Consider the following 15995-nt stretch of genomic DNA (forward strand, 5'->3'; position numbering starts at 1 on the left):
TAGCCTGCCATGGGAACATTATTTAGCCTAAATTGTTAGCTGACCAGATCTGTTGAACGAAGTGAAAAAAGAGACTGGCTCGCGAGGCTAGCTGACCAGTACCGTTAGGTGTCAATAGAGCTGAAAGTATCACCGGAGGTTATTGGCTAGGAAAACCAGAAGATCCACTTGCCCTGGGTCCAGTGCAGAACGTTTTTTGTTGACAGAGGAAGTAACGTTAGCACAGGAAATGTACTTTGCGCGCATGAAGTGAAAGCCTGCATGTTAACTTTGCATGCATGAACATGATTCGCCTCATGAAATGAAAGCCTGCAGGTTAATACGCGGGATCCAAATCTAATATTCGAATGCTCAAATTTAGGTTCGAACTTTAAAAAAAGAAAGATTTTCGAATAGTTTTCGAACTTATTTTTTGACAGCCCTAGTTCTGTATACACTCACCGGCCACTTCAATAGGCAAACCTGTTACACTGCTCGTAAATATCTTCTCTCAAATATCTAATCAGCCAATCACGTGGCAGCAACTCAATGCATTTAGGCTTGTAGACAAAAGTCAAGACGATCTGCTGAAGTTCAAACCAAGCATCAGAATGGGAAAGAAAGGTGATTTAAGTGACTTTGAACGTGGCATGGTTGTTGGTGCCAGACGGGCTGGTTTAAGTATTTCAGAAACTGCTGATCTACTGGGATTTTCACGCACATCTCTAGGGTTTACAGAGAATGGTCCGAAAAAGAGAAAATACCCAATGAGCGGCAGTTCTCTGGCTGAAAATGCCTTGTTGATGGCAGAGGTCAGAGGAGAATGGCCAGACAGGTTCGAGCTGATAGAAAGGCAACAGTAACTCAAATAACCACTCGTTACAACCGAGGTATGCAGAAGAGCATCTCTGAACGCAAAACACGTCGAACCCTGAAGCAGAATACCACACCGGGTGCCCCTCCTGTCACCTAATGAAGTGGCCGGTGAGTGTATACTCCCATAGGCTACATAGAGTGCCCTCCATGTTTGAGAGAAAAGCATTCTCCGCAATTCCAGATTACAGCACTTCATACGTGCCATCTTGCGTTTCATAAATTTACCTGAAAGTGAAATAACAATCTGATTGTCCTCCTCGTTTAAATTAAACTCTTCTTTTTTTTCAATATCCATTCATAATACGATAAATAAAATACAAACCATTCGTTTGTTTGTTTGTCTTTCGCGTTTGCTAGGTCTGCACGACAAACTGTTTCACGGAACTAGCTACGTATGGTCAGAACCGGAGGTTTCGTAGGTTCGTTTACATCAGCCAATCAGACTGCATCAGACTACCTGTCTGTCTGCATGCCCTGTACATTGGACCCAGAAAGAAAATTTCCTTGGTGGGGAGATAAGTCTGATCCAAGTTTCTGGCTAGCTAATGTTGTTAAATTAAATGTTTTGTTAAACTTGCTGTAGTTTATCAGGCATCTTACACAAACATTTCACGTATATACATACTTCATTATCAATTATCAGGCTGCAGTTTATAGTTAAATAACATAGCGGGCTAATATAACAACAAAATGAAAAAGACAGCAGTTGCGATGAAAAAATCGAAAGACGCCAAAAGTAAGTGCCATTTTCTTCTGGTAAACAAAGTTAAGTTGCGTAGTAAGTGATGGACGTGGGGTGGTATTCGGCTGATTTATTTATTTCCGATTCACTGGCATTGGGGTGGAAATTATAAGTTACTCTATGTGTACAGCAAATCTGTGGAATTTTTGGTTTTATTTCAATTTCAGCATGAATTCAAGCTTATAAGCTGGACACGGACTACAAACTTTCAAGACAAAAATGAATATAGCCATAGTCATTGTTCTTTTGAGGTAACTAAGAAAGCCAAATCTTGGCGGGAAATTTTGAAATTGATACCGCTGAATATGGTCACGTAATGTGCTTCTCGTGTTAGATTGCTGACGTAAGCTCTATTTGTTAGCTACGTTAGCCTTGTACAACATTTGCAGTCGGCCTGTATTAAATGGGTTATACACACATCCAAAAAGCTGCTTGGTCTTCATGTTTTGTAGCCTAGTATTACGGAAGATCAAAGCTGATGCAATTAAATGCATTGATAATTAAATGCTTAACAATGAAACGAATAAATAAGCAATAAAATTAATTTATTAATCATTTTGTCTCATTCATTTGATGACGTTTTTATTTCAGAAGGACACTATGTTGGCTCTTATGTTTGAGCAAGTGCTACCTGAAATTTTTGTATTTCAGAAAAAACAAACTATCCAGCTGTATAAATGGATTGTATGTAAGCTGTACTGTAAGTCACTTTGGTATGTCTGCTGAACACCTGAAATGTAGATGTAATTCCTAAAGAATGGCCACAGAAGTGAGTCTGCTTTAATGGTGTATGGCAGTACCATAACCCTGGATCAGAAAGATATTTGGTGTATTTAGGCTATGCATGTAAACATATTGGTTGTATTACTCTTGTTTCTTCCATGAAGATAAAGCTAACATTTCTTTTACTCTTCTTTGATTGCAGCATTTTTTGAAGATAACAGGAGTCATCTCATTGATACATTGTCAAGAGCTGACACCATGAAGATGGCAGATCTCTTGCTTCAGAATAAATATATTAGCGATGCAACTTATGAAACAATTCATAAAGAGCCCCTTCAACCAGATAAAGTGAGAGCACTGTATCATGCTATGAAACCTGGGGATCTGCGGTCATACCTTGTCTGTTATGAGTACCTGGAAAAATGGCAGCCATGCTTCATTGAGAATCTGGGTAATACATTTTTATTTTTTAACTGTGGGACCAAAGGCTTAATGCTACAGTACAAATATTGTTATCATAAATCATTAGACGTAATGTAAATATGACTGCCAAATGTGTATTTTAATAAGTGACTGTTCTGGTAAATATTGCAGAGTGGTTTTTGGTCTGTTTAACTGAAATCTGGTCGTCATCATCTGAATTTTTGTCTTTTTGCATATTATGCAGAGAAAAGTACTTGAACGCTAATGCCAAGATTATGTAATTCTAGGAGCTTCTTAAAAGGTTTTTAAAGGTGCAGTGTGTAGAATTTAGTGGCATCTAGCGAAACGGACTTTGCAGAAATGGAATATAATATTCATAAATATGTTTTAATTAGTGTATAATCCCATGAAAATAAGAATTGTTGTCTTTTTGTTACCTTTGAATGAGCCCTTTATATCTACATAGGGAGCAGGTCCTCTTCCACGGAGGCCGCCATGTTGCACCGCCATGTTTCTACAGTAGCTCAGAACGGACAAAACATACACACCTATATAGTATTTATACACTGTAAATCATTCAGTAGCGTCGCTGACATTTCCCAGGCAATGAATCACGTTACACTGCGATAACACATCAAACTACAAACTACAGGAACATTGCTACATGTAAAGCACAGAGCTGCTATGTAAATACCACTTTGTGTTGTATTGGTATTGTTCATATCGCACAGACCAGGTAGGAATATAATAAAATAATTTTATAAATACAAACCTGTTACTTCTCTTTGGTCCCTTTGGAGGGCTTCCACTCTCTCCTCTTCTTCTCTCGAAACTCTCGCTGTGGTAGCTCTCCTCCCTCGCCTGGCCCTGACTGCTGCACCACCTCTGCCTCTCCGCCCTCTGCCTCTCCCTCTCTCTCTAACTTCCCTAACGTTCCCGGGTGGTCTATCCGGTCTTTGACTCTCTTCAGTTGGTTGCAATCTGCAACCTCACCGCTAGATGTCACTAAATCCTACACACTGCACCTTTAACCCTTTGATGCACAACATGGGTCAAAAGTGACCCAGCTGACTTTTTATTTTCTATATCTTTGCAAAAAAATAATTTCATCATTCAGTATTCCAGGTATTCCTCAATTAACTTGTTTTTGATCATCACAAATCCTTATTTTAATTTTTCCTTTCTTACTTTTTTAATAAAAATAATTTTTGTATCACTACCCTTCTAATGCACAACATGGGTCAAAAATGACCCGTATTCATTTCCTATGTTATTTCATGCATGACTGAGTGTTTCTTTGCTATATCTTTGAAATAAATGTATTTCATTATTTAATATTCCAAGTATTCATTAAATATCTTGTTTTTGATTACCACAAATCATTATTTTTATTTTTCCTTTCTTACTTTATGAACAAACATAGTTTTTGTATTTCTACATCAAATTTACACACATGGGTCAAAAATGACCCACATGTATTCACTATGGAATTTGATATAAACTTTTGATATTTGTAAATGTTTGCAATTAGGAACATATTTACTGCGGGCAACTATTCACCTGCCACACCTTCACAATTCAACACAGCTGCTTTTGCACATCTGATACATGTAAGTCTTATTTTACAATTGTTTTACCTATTTTAAGAAAATATTTGATATCTTATGAAAGATAACTGTGCATAATATTTAAACATTAGGTTAAGGTTACCTTGACCTTGACATCCATTACTAGTGAGAAAGATAAATATGTCCAATACTATTAGCTAGCTAGCTGTTGAAATATTCTATTCTAGCTAGCTAACGTTAGCTAGGTCAACAAAATAAAACTCGAAATATAACAGTATATTGATGTGCATTTGAAAACATTCTTGTGCTTTTGATTTTCTTTATTCAGAGTGTTAGTATGGCTGGTCCCAGTCATTCCAGATTTACCAGATTTACTGCTAAAATGGTCATAGAGACTCTGCATGAAGAACAGGATGAGGAAGATGAGGAGGCAATTCTCGGTCCAGATTCTGAGTCTGAAATCTCTGACGATGACCTAGACTTTGTGCCACGGGGTCAAGCTTGAGTTATGGGTGTGTCTTGGAATCCAGCTCTCCTAAATGAAGAAGACTCCTTTGATGACATAGAAGACTCGTCTGATGAGTCCTCTGAAGAGGAAACTCAGACCCAGTCTAATAGATTGAGTAAAAAAGGGGTCTTAGTGGAATGAGCATCCCCCCACTCAGGGCAGAACAAGAAGCCATAACATCCTGAGGAGCTGCCCAGGATCTGCACCCGGTTCAACAGCTGTTTCACCGAAAGATGCCTGGCATATGTCCATCAGTGACATAGCTCAGAATTTGGATTCAGTGGCAACATGACCATGGTGAGCTATGTGCCGAAGAAGGGAAAGGCTGTTGTCCTCCTGAGCACCATGCTTAATGACAAAGCAGTGGATGACAACAGTGTGAAGAAGAAACCAGAAGTGATCCAGTACTATAACAAAACAAAAGGAGGAGTGGGCACAATGGATCAGATGGTTCGCACCTACTCATGTAAGCCAGAACACGGAGGTGGCCCATGGTGCTCTGGCACAATGTGCTGGATGTTGCCACCCTCAATGCCTACACCAACTTCACTGCACAACACCCTGATTACATGGGTGGTGTGACCAATGCACGGCGGCTATTCATCAAGGAGCTGGGCAAAGAGCTTGTCATGCCACATATGAAGAGGCGCATGGAGGGCACGCCCCACCTCCAAAAGCATATTACAGAGGCAATGGGAAGATGTGGGATAAAAAAACAAAATGCAGCCACCACCCAGCCACAGGAGGACATCAGACAGGAAGACCAAGTGAAGAAGAAGAGGTGCAAGATCTGCCTAGCTGCCACAGACAGAAAAGTCAGCAGCTGGTGTTCCCAGTGCACCAGGCCTGTGTGCAAGGAGCACAAACATGTAGTTGTCATTTGTGACATTTGTGAGGCATGTAAGCACTGAGATGGCAATTTGCGCTGTACCCACGTGATTTTATTTAATCAGTTTTATTTTCTTTTATTCGTCACATTCACCACAGTACCAGAACAGATACACTACAGGTCAATATCAGTGTTATTTGTATGTTATGTGTGACAAAGTGACAAATAAACATATTTGAAATATTAAATGTATTATTGTTTGGTCTAAATCACTGCTAAAATAATTATTTTAACAAAATTATTATTATAGTATGTCTTTATATTTTTAAAATCACACATATATACATGGGTAATTTTTGGTCCATGTGTGTAAACTTGATGTAGTAATACAAAAACTATTTTTGTTCATAAAGTAAGAAAGGAAAAATGAAAATAATGATTTGTAGTAATCAAAAACAAGATATTTAATGAATACTTGGAATATTAAATGATTAAATAAATTGATTTCAAAAGATATAGCAAAGAAACACTCAGTCATGCATGAAATAACATAGGAAATGAATACGGGTCATTTTTGACCCATGTTGTGCATTAGAAGGGGTTTGCATAGCTTGTGCATCAAAGGGTTAACACAAATAAGAAGTGCACAACCCAAAAAAAATAAATTGTATGTACATTCAGGCTAACCAGAAATTATGAAATATTTTGTCTTTGATGCAGAAAGAAAGACTGGGGATGAAACTGCCTCTGAGCCTTTGAGTGAGTATTCTAAATAGTCTACACTTAAGGCATTTGCCATAAAAATAAACTTCTTTGGAGTTGCAAATGTACAGATCTTCTGCCTTTGAGTTCTTCGTTTTCCTGCCTCCCCACATTAGGAAAGAAGGCAAGGATTGAGGAACCTGATCAGACCCAAGCCCAAGACGCCACGAATGAAACTGACTCTGGGTCCACTCCGAGTGAGTATTCTGAATGTTCAGCAATTGTAGTATAGCTAAGTATTAGTCCAAAATCACATTTGGTTACATTTTGCAATCCACTCAGCCGATCGACAATACATTGAGGGATTACATTAGGGATGAGCAACTAACCATGAGGGATCAGCTCTACTGCTAGAGCCGATTCTTGATTATTTAAAAAAATAATAATTATGCATATATATTTTTTATGAAAAAAGGAAAAGGAGCCTTGTGGAAAAAAAGGAGAACACTTGATTACTAATCATTGGCTGAGTGAGCTGGTGCGCATTTTTTTGACTTAACTAAGCAGCAACAGTGTGTGTTGACCCAAAGTCTGAAGACACTACCAGCAATTATTGTTTCCATTATCAATGGCTAATGCAACTATGATTCTCCATTAATATTTCTTATTCAAAAGTACATTATTTTAAAAAAAAATATATAAGTCTGTAGATATTTATAATGTAAGAATACTAGCCTTAGACTGTGGTAAACAAAACACAAATTCTGAATGTGGGCACAAATGTAAGGAAGCTACATATTTGGTTTACCACAGTAGTGTTTATTTGTTAATTGCCCAGATAGTTACATACTGAGCTATAGAAACACACATCAAATGGAATAAACAGAGTGACAATGAATGGAGAAACGCTTCATTTATGGTGGATACACTTAGCTTATTAGCTTTTCATTTCATACTAAATGTAATAAAATGTTAATTTGTAGCTGTTCTAAATAATGTATTCTGGAATAAGAAGTGTTGCTGAAGTTGAATTATTTCTTCATAAGTAATGAAAACAGCCAGGACTTTGTAGTGTACTCAGGCTTTTGGGACCCACTGTATCTTTATAAATGTCACGGCGGTCCTTATACTGAAGGATTGACACATTATAAGGGGTCATTCTACAGGCAGAAATAGTATTTTGATTTGCTGTCTTGAAATGCATTCCACTTCTGTTACTCAAAACCTAGAGTCGAATATTGACCTTGACTGAGTCCATACAAATACCAAAAATAATAATTTTTTATACATTTACTCATTTACTCTTTATCGGTTCAATCTGCACATATTAATTGCGTAATAGATTATCACATAATTCAGGCATTTGCATAGAATTGCCAAATCCCAAGCCATTTCCCATGCATCCCATTATAAAAAGATATTTGCATTGTTTTATGTTTGAATTGAATGATTGAATTACATTGCATAATGGTCTATAAAATATAAGATTAAACTTGGCAGATGCCTCATAAATAAATTGCCCTATAAAAACACAAAAACTAAAAAATGTAATTGAAGGTTCGCTGCTTTTTTAAAGAAATTGCGTATACGCCCGAGTGGCACTAGTGGGCCACGGTGTCGACTGTTATTCTTTTATGTGGTTAACTAGATTCTACTGAAGTTAGTTTAGCATGTCTAAGGTTGTATGCAAACTTGAAAGCACCCTAGCACTTATAATTAGATCCATTTGTAATTTTTATTATTATTTTTTTCCCCTTCAATTTCTCATAGGCGGCTTGAAAAAAAAGCTCTTTGGCGGGTGCCTAAGACTTTTTAATGCTGGAAAAAACGCTGTGCAGGTACAATTATGTGAATATTGGCTACCCTGCTGGGTGATATCCCCTGTTCCAGCGCTCTGTCTAGCGATTGTTAAAGGGCCAAAAATTTCCTTATACAAGAAAAAAAATCCAGCGGACTGCAAACTAAAATAAAATTCTCAGCTACAGCTAACACTAGTTAGTTTCTGCTGTACCTATATTGCCCTGATTTTAACTAATGTGGTAACCTCTGTTAATTGTAGTCTCATAATGGAGCTACCAAACAGCCGTGTGCTTAAATGGCTTGTGTATAAATAAATGTCACGGTGGTCAAATAAAATGATAAAATGATTTGTAAATTATTTTGTCACCGAGGGATTATTTAATTTGATAGTGTTTTAACACATCAGTATTGATTTTTGATTGCAATTTATTTGATTCAACGTTTAATTTGATTGCAATTTAATTTATTCAGTGTTTAGTTTTTCTTTCTTCCTCCCCTCGTACTGTTATGCCATCCATACAGTTTATGAATAATACCTGTCATATCCACTTTTCAATCTACCGTATAAAAATTACCTCTAATAGCAATGTTCATTTTCTAGATTTTACAGGCTGGACTCGCTCCAAATTGCTGGAGCATGTTGAGGATCCAGTTAACATAAAACATCTGGTAACTTCATTGGAACAAAGACTTGAAGACAGAGAGATGGAACAACTTGAAAGCATGCTACAGAACTGTGCACTTAAAAATACAGTTTTTTTAAACCATGAAGCCTTTAGGGATATATGCATCAACAAGGAACTGTCAAACTTCTTGATATCCAAAAGCCAGGCAAAATTTCCCAAACTGGCTATTGATCAGTTTTTTACAGGGGGTTTTAAAACAAGGAGACCTAAGCCTTTAAGAACCCAGGATGACCCAGAAAAGGACAACGGCGACTCTGGAACAATGCAGAACAGGCAGTCTGCAGAGCTTTCTAGAATGCAGGAAGAGAGTTTTGACCAAAACTCTTTAAATAGCCCTGGAGTCCAGGACATGACAGGGATGGACACAGAATTATCTCTTCCTACAGCTCAATCTACTCCCTGTCATTCCAAAATGGAAACCAATTCAATCAGAATGCAAAAATCACTGACTGTGTCTTCTGACAATGGTTATGATACTTCAACCCAAAAGTCTTCACTGAGCATGCACGACCCACCACAAGAAGCCCAAAGAGAATTCAAGACCAGCATCGGGACACTGACCCCACCTTCAGAGTGTCAACAGTCAATCTCTGGTGAGGCTGTAGCTGAAGATGGAGCTACGACCTCAGAAGTGACCTCAGCTGCTACACCTGCAGCTTTAGCCTCAGCTGCTACACCTGCAGCTATGGCCTCAGCTGCTACACCTGCAGCTATGGCCTCAGCTGCTACACCTGCAGCTGTAGCCTCAGCAGCTACACCTGCAGCTATGGCCTCAGCTGCTACACCTGCAGCTATAGCCTCAGCTGCTACACCTGCAGCTTTAGCCTCAGCTGCTACACCTGCAGCTTTGGCCTCAGCTGCTACACCTGCAGCATTAGCCTCAGCTGCTACACCTGCAGCTTTAGCCTCAACTACAACAATTGCAGCTTTAGCCTCAGCTGCTACTCCTGCAGCTTTAGCCTCAGATGCTACGCCTGCAGGTTTAGCCTCAGCTGCTACACCTGCAGGTATAGCCTCAGCTGCAACACCTGCAGCTTTAGCCTCAGCTGTTACGCCTGCAGCTTTAGCCTCAGATGCTACGCCTGCAGGTTTAGCCTCAGCTGCTACACCTGCAGCTATGGCCTCAGCAGCTACACATGCAGCTATAGCCTCAGCTGCTACACCTGCAGCTATGGCCTCAGCTGCTACACCTGCAGCTTTGGCCTCAGCTGCTATGCCTGCAGCTTTAGCCTCAGCTGCTACACCTGCAGCATTAGCCTCAGCTGCTACACCTGCAGCTTTAGCCTCAGCTGCAACACCTGCAGCTTTAGCCTCAGCTGCTACGCCTGCAGCTTTAGCCTCAGATGCTACGCCTGCAGGTTTAGCCTCAGCTGCTACACCTGCAGGTATAGCCTCAGCTGCAACACCTGCAGCTTTAGCCTCAGCTGCTACGCCTGCAGCTTTAGCCTCAGATGCTACGCCTGCAGGTTTAGCCTCAGATGCTACGCCTGCAGGTTTAGCCTCAGCTGCTACACCTGCAGCTATGGCCTCAGCAGCTACACATGCAGCTATAGCCTCAGCTGCTACACCTGCAGCTATGGCCTCAGCTGCTACACCTGCAGCTTTAGCCTCAGATGCTATGCCTGCAGCTATAGCCTCAGCTGCTACACCTGCAGCTATGGCCTCAGCAGCTACACCTGCAGCTATGGCCTCAGCTGCTACACATGCAGCTTTAGCCTCAGCTGTTACACCCTCAATCAGAATGCAAAAATCACTGACTGTGTCTTCTGACAATGGTTATGATACTTCAACCCAAAAGTCTTCACTGAGCATCCACGACCCACCACAAGAAGCCCAAAGAGAATTCAAGACCAGCATGGGGACACTGACCACACCTTCAGAGTGTCAACAGTCAATCTCTGGTGAGGCTGTAGCTGAAGATGGAGCTACGACCTCAGAAGTGACCTCAGCTGCTACACCTGCAGCTTTAGCCTCAGCTGCTACACCTGCAGCTATGGCCTCAGCTGCTACACCTGCAGCTATGGCCTCAGCTGCTACACCTGCAGCTGTAGCCTCAGCAGCTACACCTGCAGCTATAGCCTCAGCTGCTACACCTGCAGCTATAGCCTCAGCTGCTACACCTGCAGCTATGGCCTCAGCTGCTACACCTGCAGCTATAGCCTCAGCTGCTACACCTGCAGCTTTAGCCTCAGCTGCTACACCTGCAGCTTTGGCCTCAGCTGCTATGCCTGCAGCTTTAGCCTCAGCTGCTACACCTGCAGCATTAGCCTCAGCTGCTACACCTGCAGCTTTAGCCTCAGCTGCAACACCTGCAGCTTTAGCCTCAGCTACTACGCCTGCAGCTTTAGCCTCAGCTGCTACACCTGCAGGTATAGCCTCAGCTGCTACACCTGCAGCTTTAGCCTCAGCTGTTACACCTTCAATCAGAATGCAAAAATCACTGACACTGTCTTCTGACAATGGTTATGATACTTCAACCCAAAAGTCTTCACTGAGCATCCACGACCCACCACAAGAAGCCCAAAGAGAATTCAAGACCAGCATGGGGACACTGACCCCACCTTCAGAGTGTCAACAGTCAATCTCTGGTGAGGCTGTAGCTGAAGATGGAGCTACGACCTCAGAAGTGACCTCAGCTGCTACACCTGCAGCTATGGCCTCAGCTGCTACACCTGCAGCTATAGCCTCAGCTGCTACACCTGCAGCTATAGCCTCAGCTGCTACACCAGCAACTATACCCTCAGCTGGCACACCTGCAGCTATAGCCTCAGCTGTTACACCTGCCGCTTTAGCCTCAGCTGCTACACCTGCAGCTTTAGCCTCAGCTGCTATACCTGCAGCTATGTCCTCAGCTGCTACAGCAAAATCTGCAGATACCGCATCATCTCCAACTGCAGATACAGCCTCTGCCGTTATACCTGCATATGCAGCCTCCTCAATAGCTGTAGCTGCAAATGGCGGCCTAACCAATAATGGCAATCCTAGAAAACAACAAAACAAAAAAGTATTTAAAAAGACCACTGAGGAAATGCGGAGGAATAACCAGAAAGACATTTTACACAAATTCTTTTTGAAACGAATCCCCTTGACTTCAGGAACCGTTCGGGAGACAGAGGAACTAGAGAAAATTAGAATTGTAGACTGTCGAGAACACCCGAGTTACCCTTTACTGCTGGCTGACCACTGCATTGTGTTTCACGAAGCAAACCAAAAAAAACTCATTGAAATTTTAGATTCTGCAGCATTCAAAAAGAATGGCCAGTTAAAGGAGGAATTCCATTTTAAAGTGCAGTTTCACATGTGGTTGTTGCACATTTCTAAAACTGTGGTTCTCTCAAACAAAGAGGATTCCTCTTCTGTGGAGATTCAGGCGGATTCTTTCGAAGAAAAGGAGAAACGTTTTCAGCAGTATCTCCACAAAGTTGTTGTTCCTTTATTTGCTGTGTATAAGAAAGTTCAACGGGAAAGGGAATTGTGAAGAAAGTGATCTTCCCTTGAACTACACCTGGAAGTCAGAACTACGTTTAAAAAAAAAAAAAATGTAAACGTATGGGGTGAAGATCTTGTGTTTTCCCCAGAGTCAAGTATGCTTAAGTGAATAAACCAATACCGATACCAATAAGACATTGCTGCAGGATTGGGGGGGCTACAGCTTGATGGGGCGGCATTTCCCATACCTATACTTTTCAGGGTTCCCTACAGAATTAACCACAATGACCACAGACACTCAGCCCTTAAAAACATTAATTTCTGTACCTTCTGACTCCATTTCAACAGACAATCAAGTGACTTGAAACAATTTAGGAAACATTGGCTAGCATTGCTTTGGAATACAGCTTGTTTAATTTGTGTGAGGTAAGAGCCAATATTGTTTGTAGTACAGTAACTTGGCGTAATTTTGATGCATTTTTAATGCAAGGCGTAGGTTTGAATGATTGACTTGTAGACAGTGCTTTGTATGTGTGAGTAACTTTTGTGTATGTTGAAAATGTTTTTTTTATCAGATTTTATTTACAGCCCCAAAAGAATGAAGACATAAGAGACACTGCACCGCTTTGTGACATGATTTCTTGTTTCTTCATTGCTCAAATCTATGACGCCTGTCATTTTGCTTGGGTTAAAAGAACGTTTTCCATGTTAATTGGCCTTAACCATATGATATTTGTCAAACTAAATTAAACTATTTCTTAAATACATGTTGATTTTAAAGTTTATTGTAAATGTGAGCTATCTAATCTAAATATTATTTGCCTTGACATATGCTCTTTTATGTATAAACACGGATTATGTACTTGTATCAGTCTTGCTTAATTTTGAAGTGCAACTGATTAACTTTCTATTTTCTGCTGTGTTGTATCTTCATGCTTTATTAGTAACAGTTGAAATAAAAATGATGTTCTCTGCTCTTTTTCGTTGTCTTCCGTTATTATTTTTAAAATTGGTTTCATGGTGGCACGGTGGTGCAGTGGGTAGCACTGTCGCCTCACAGTAAGAAGGTCATCCGTTCGAATCTCAGCTTGGGCCTTTCTGTATGGAGTTTGCATGTTCTCCCTGTGTTCGCGTGGGTTACCTCCCACAGTCCAAAGACATGCAGGTAATCTAATTGGAGACTTTAAATTGCCCATTGGTATGAGCGTGTGAGTGAATAGTGTGTGTGCCCTGCAATAGGTTGGCAGCCTGTCCAGGGTGTAATCCTGCCTCTCACCCAATGCACGCTGGGATAGGTTCCAGCATAAGCGGGTATAGATAATGGATGGATAATTAGTTTCATTATGTGTTTGAGATGCGTTAATATGTTCCTAAACCAGCTGTTGCAAAAACTAAGCACTCCTTATTACAAAGTTGAATCTTTGCTTTGCTCAAGTTTGAGGAAATTGCAGGTCATCCAAATTCTAATGTCCTGCAAACAGTTGATGAGAGATGGGGGAGGAAGTGCAGAGGGTTTGGAACTTATATGAAGCTGTGTGTCATTAGTGTAGCAGTGAAAACTAACACCATGACGACGCATGATCTGACCCAGTAGTTGCAGATAAATAATGAAGAGAGGACCCACCACCGAACACCCTTAGTGACAGAAGCAAAGTCAGATCTGTGATTCTTTATAGATATGTATTGCTGCCTATCAGAGGTATGAGTGAGTTCAGCCAGGAAAGTGCAAGATGGGTGATACCAATACTAGCCAAGGGTTCAAGCAGAATTTAGTGACAGACTGTGTCAAAAGCAGCACTCAGACCCAGTAGCACTAAGATGTTTAAGAGGTTGTTGTCAGCTGCATGAGAAGATCATTGATAACTTTCACCAAGGCTGTCTCTGTGCTATGTTTTGTGCGAAAACCAGATTGAAAAGGTTCAAGTAACTGGTGGAATGGTGGTCCTGAAGCTGAATGGCAACTATTCGCTCCAGTGTTTTGGCTAAAAAGGGCAAATTTGAAATGGGTCTGGAGTTGAAGTTTTCAGGGTCAGCTCCTGTTTTTTACGAATAGGTGTGACTGCTGGGACAGTGCTACTAGGTACAGTGCCAGCGGTGAGAGAGGAGTTGATAATAGCCAGCAACAGGGGAAGGAGGGCAGGGAGGCGAGATTTGATTAGTGAGGTGGGCAGTGGGTCTAGCTGACATGTGGTTGACCTGCATTTTAAAATGACTTCAGATATATTGGAATCATTGACGGGGAGGAACTGAGAGAGAGAACCTGTCTGAGCTAGCTCCAAAGTGAGAGAGAGGACATATGTTCAGTCCTTGTAAGGAGGAGTTGTTGGTGGATTGCATCAACTTTAGTATGAAAGAAGGAATTTATTGCAAAGATCAGTAGAAATGCAGAGTGGAAAATTGTCAGGGGGCTGCAACAATTTGTTAACAGTAGAGAAAATAACTTTTGAATTGCCATTACTTATGTGAATGATGCTGGCGTAGTAAGAAGATCTGGCAGCTGAGATGGCATTTTTTGTAATTTGTTAGATGTTCAGAATAGGCCTCAGCATGAACAACTAGACCAGTTCTCTTTGTCAGACGTTCAGATAGCAGCTGAAGCTATACCTGCAGGTGTAGCAGCTGAGGCTAAAGCTGCAGGCATAACATCTGAGGCTAAAGCTGCAGGCGTAGCAGCTGAGGCTAAAGCTGCAGGTGTAGCAGCTGAGGCTAAGCGATGGCCATTGGACTTCATCAATTGTAATTCAGGAGTGTACCAGGGTGCAGTGCGAGTGAAGGAAACAGTGTGAAATTTAAGAGGGGCAAGTGATTGTAGATAGGTCATTACAGTGAGAGACTAGCTCATCAGTAGGGGTGGAGACGGGGTTGGGAACACGACATTCATTTAAAAGTTCCATCATTAAGTCAGGGCTGATGTTTTTATACATTTCTGAAGGCAATAATAGGTTTGGTGTTGTTCAGGGACAGAGGTATGAACATCAAACAACATGATTTTGTGATCAGAAATGGGGAGATCGCTGCCAGTGAGTTTAGAGGGAGTTACATCACAGAAGCATACCAGATCTATTGTCCCTTGTTATGTGAGGGGGAAATTGACATGTTTAATGTCAAAACAGTCTAGTAGGGATAAGAAATCCATAGTAAAATTGCATTCAGCAGAATCAACATGAATGTTAAAATCAATACATTTGATGACATAGCACAGACACTGGTCAGTAATGATGAGAACTCAGAGAAATACAGCTGAAGGTTTTGGCGGGCGATAGATTACTGCAATATACAGAGGTTGGGGACCGGATAATATCACGACAAGACATTCAAACGATGAGGGACTTGGTATGGCAACAGCATTCATTTTGATATTACCGCGGTGTAAAACAACCAGTACTCCTCCACGGTCAGAGGAGCGTGGTTTTTCAATGAATAGCCCGGTGGGAGTCGCCTCCCGTAGCTAAATTAATAAATTCTTCAGGTTTCTGCCATGTCTCAGTTAAACACATTACGTCTACTTTTTTATCGGTTATGTAACAATTTATCAGCGGTGCTTTGTTGTTCAAAGACCGAATTTAAAATAGCTATTTTAAGATCAATCTTTGCGGAGCTAAGATAGCCAGTATTGTTTGTTCTAGGCCTCATTTTAATATCAATACTGTTAATGCATGCCTAGATTTAGTTTTATGACAGTTGTATACCTGAGTCACGCGGCATTTTTGTACACGAAACGTGTTATTGT

The 15995-nt window shown here is 40.8% G+C and overlaps 2 long non-coding RNA genes across 3 annotated transcripts; one reads left to right on the plus strand and one right to left on the minus strand.

The window, feature by feature from the left end:
* The first annotated feature begins 306 nt into the window (after window positions 1–306).
* Window positions 307–9549, plus strand: LOC135257220 (uncharacterized). Of its 2 annotated transcripts, XR_010330618.1 has the most exons (6): window positions 307–1591; window positions 1765–1848; window positions 2523–2771; window positions 6369–6407; window positions 6527–6607; window positions 8752–9549. It is a non-coding gene; the product is annotated as an uncharacterized LOC135257220 (long non-coding RNA). The 2 variants fall into 2 exon arrangements; XR_010330617.1 differs by lacking the exon at window positions 1765–1848 and having other exon boundaries at window positions 326–1591; window positions 8752–9546.
* Window positions 9404–10663, minus strand: LOC135257221 (uncharacterized). The gene is made up of 3 exons (XR_010330619.1): window positions 10567–10663; window positions 9622–9648; window positions 9404–9486 (listed from the first exon to the last, which is right to left on the minus strand). It is a non-coding gene; the product is annotated as an uncharacterized LOC135257221 (long non-coding RNA).
* Window positions 10664–15995: the final 5332 nt, after the last annotated feature.

The sequence above is a fragment of the Anguilla rostrata genome, chromosome 6, assembly GCF_018555375.3.
Source record: "Anguilla rostrata isolate EN2019 chromosome 6, ASM1855537v3, whole genome shotgun sequence".
Taxonomy (NCBI): domain Eukaryota; kingdom Metazoa; phylum Chordata; class Actinopteri; order Anguilliformes; family Anguillidae; genus Anguilla; species Anguilla rostrata.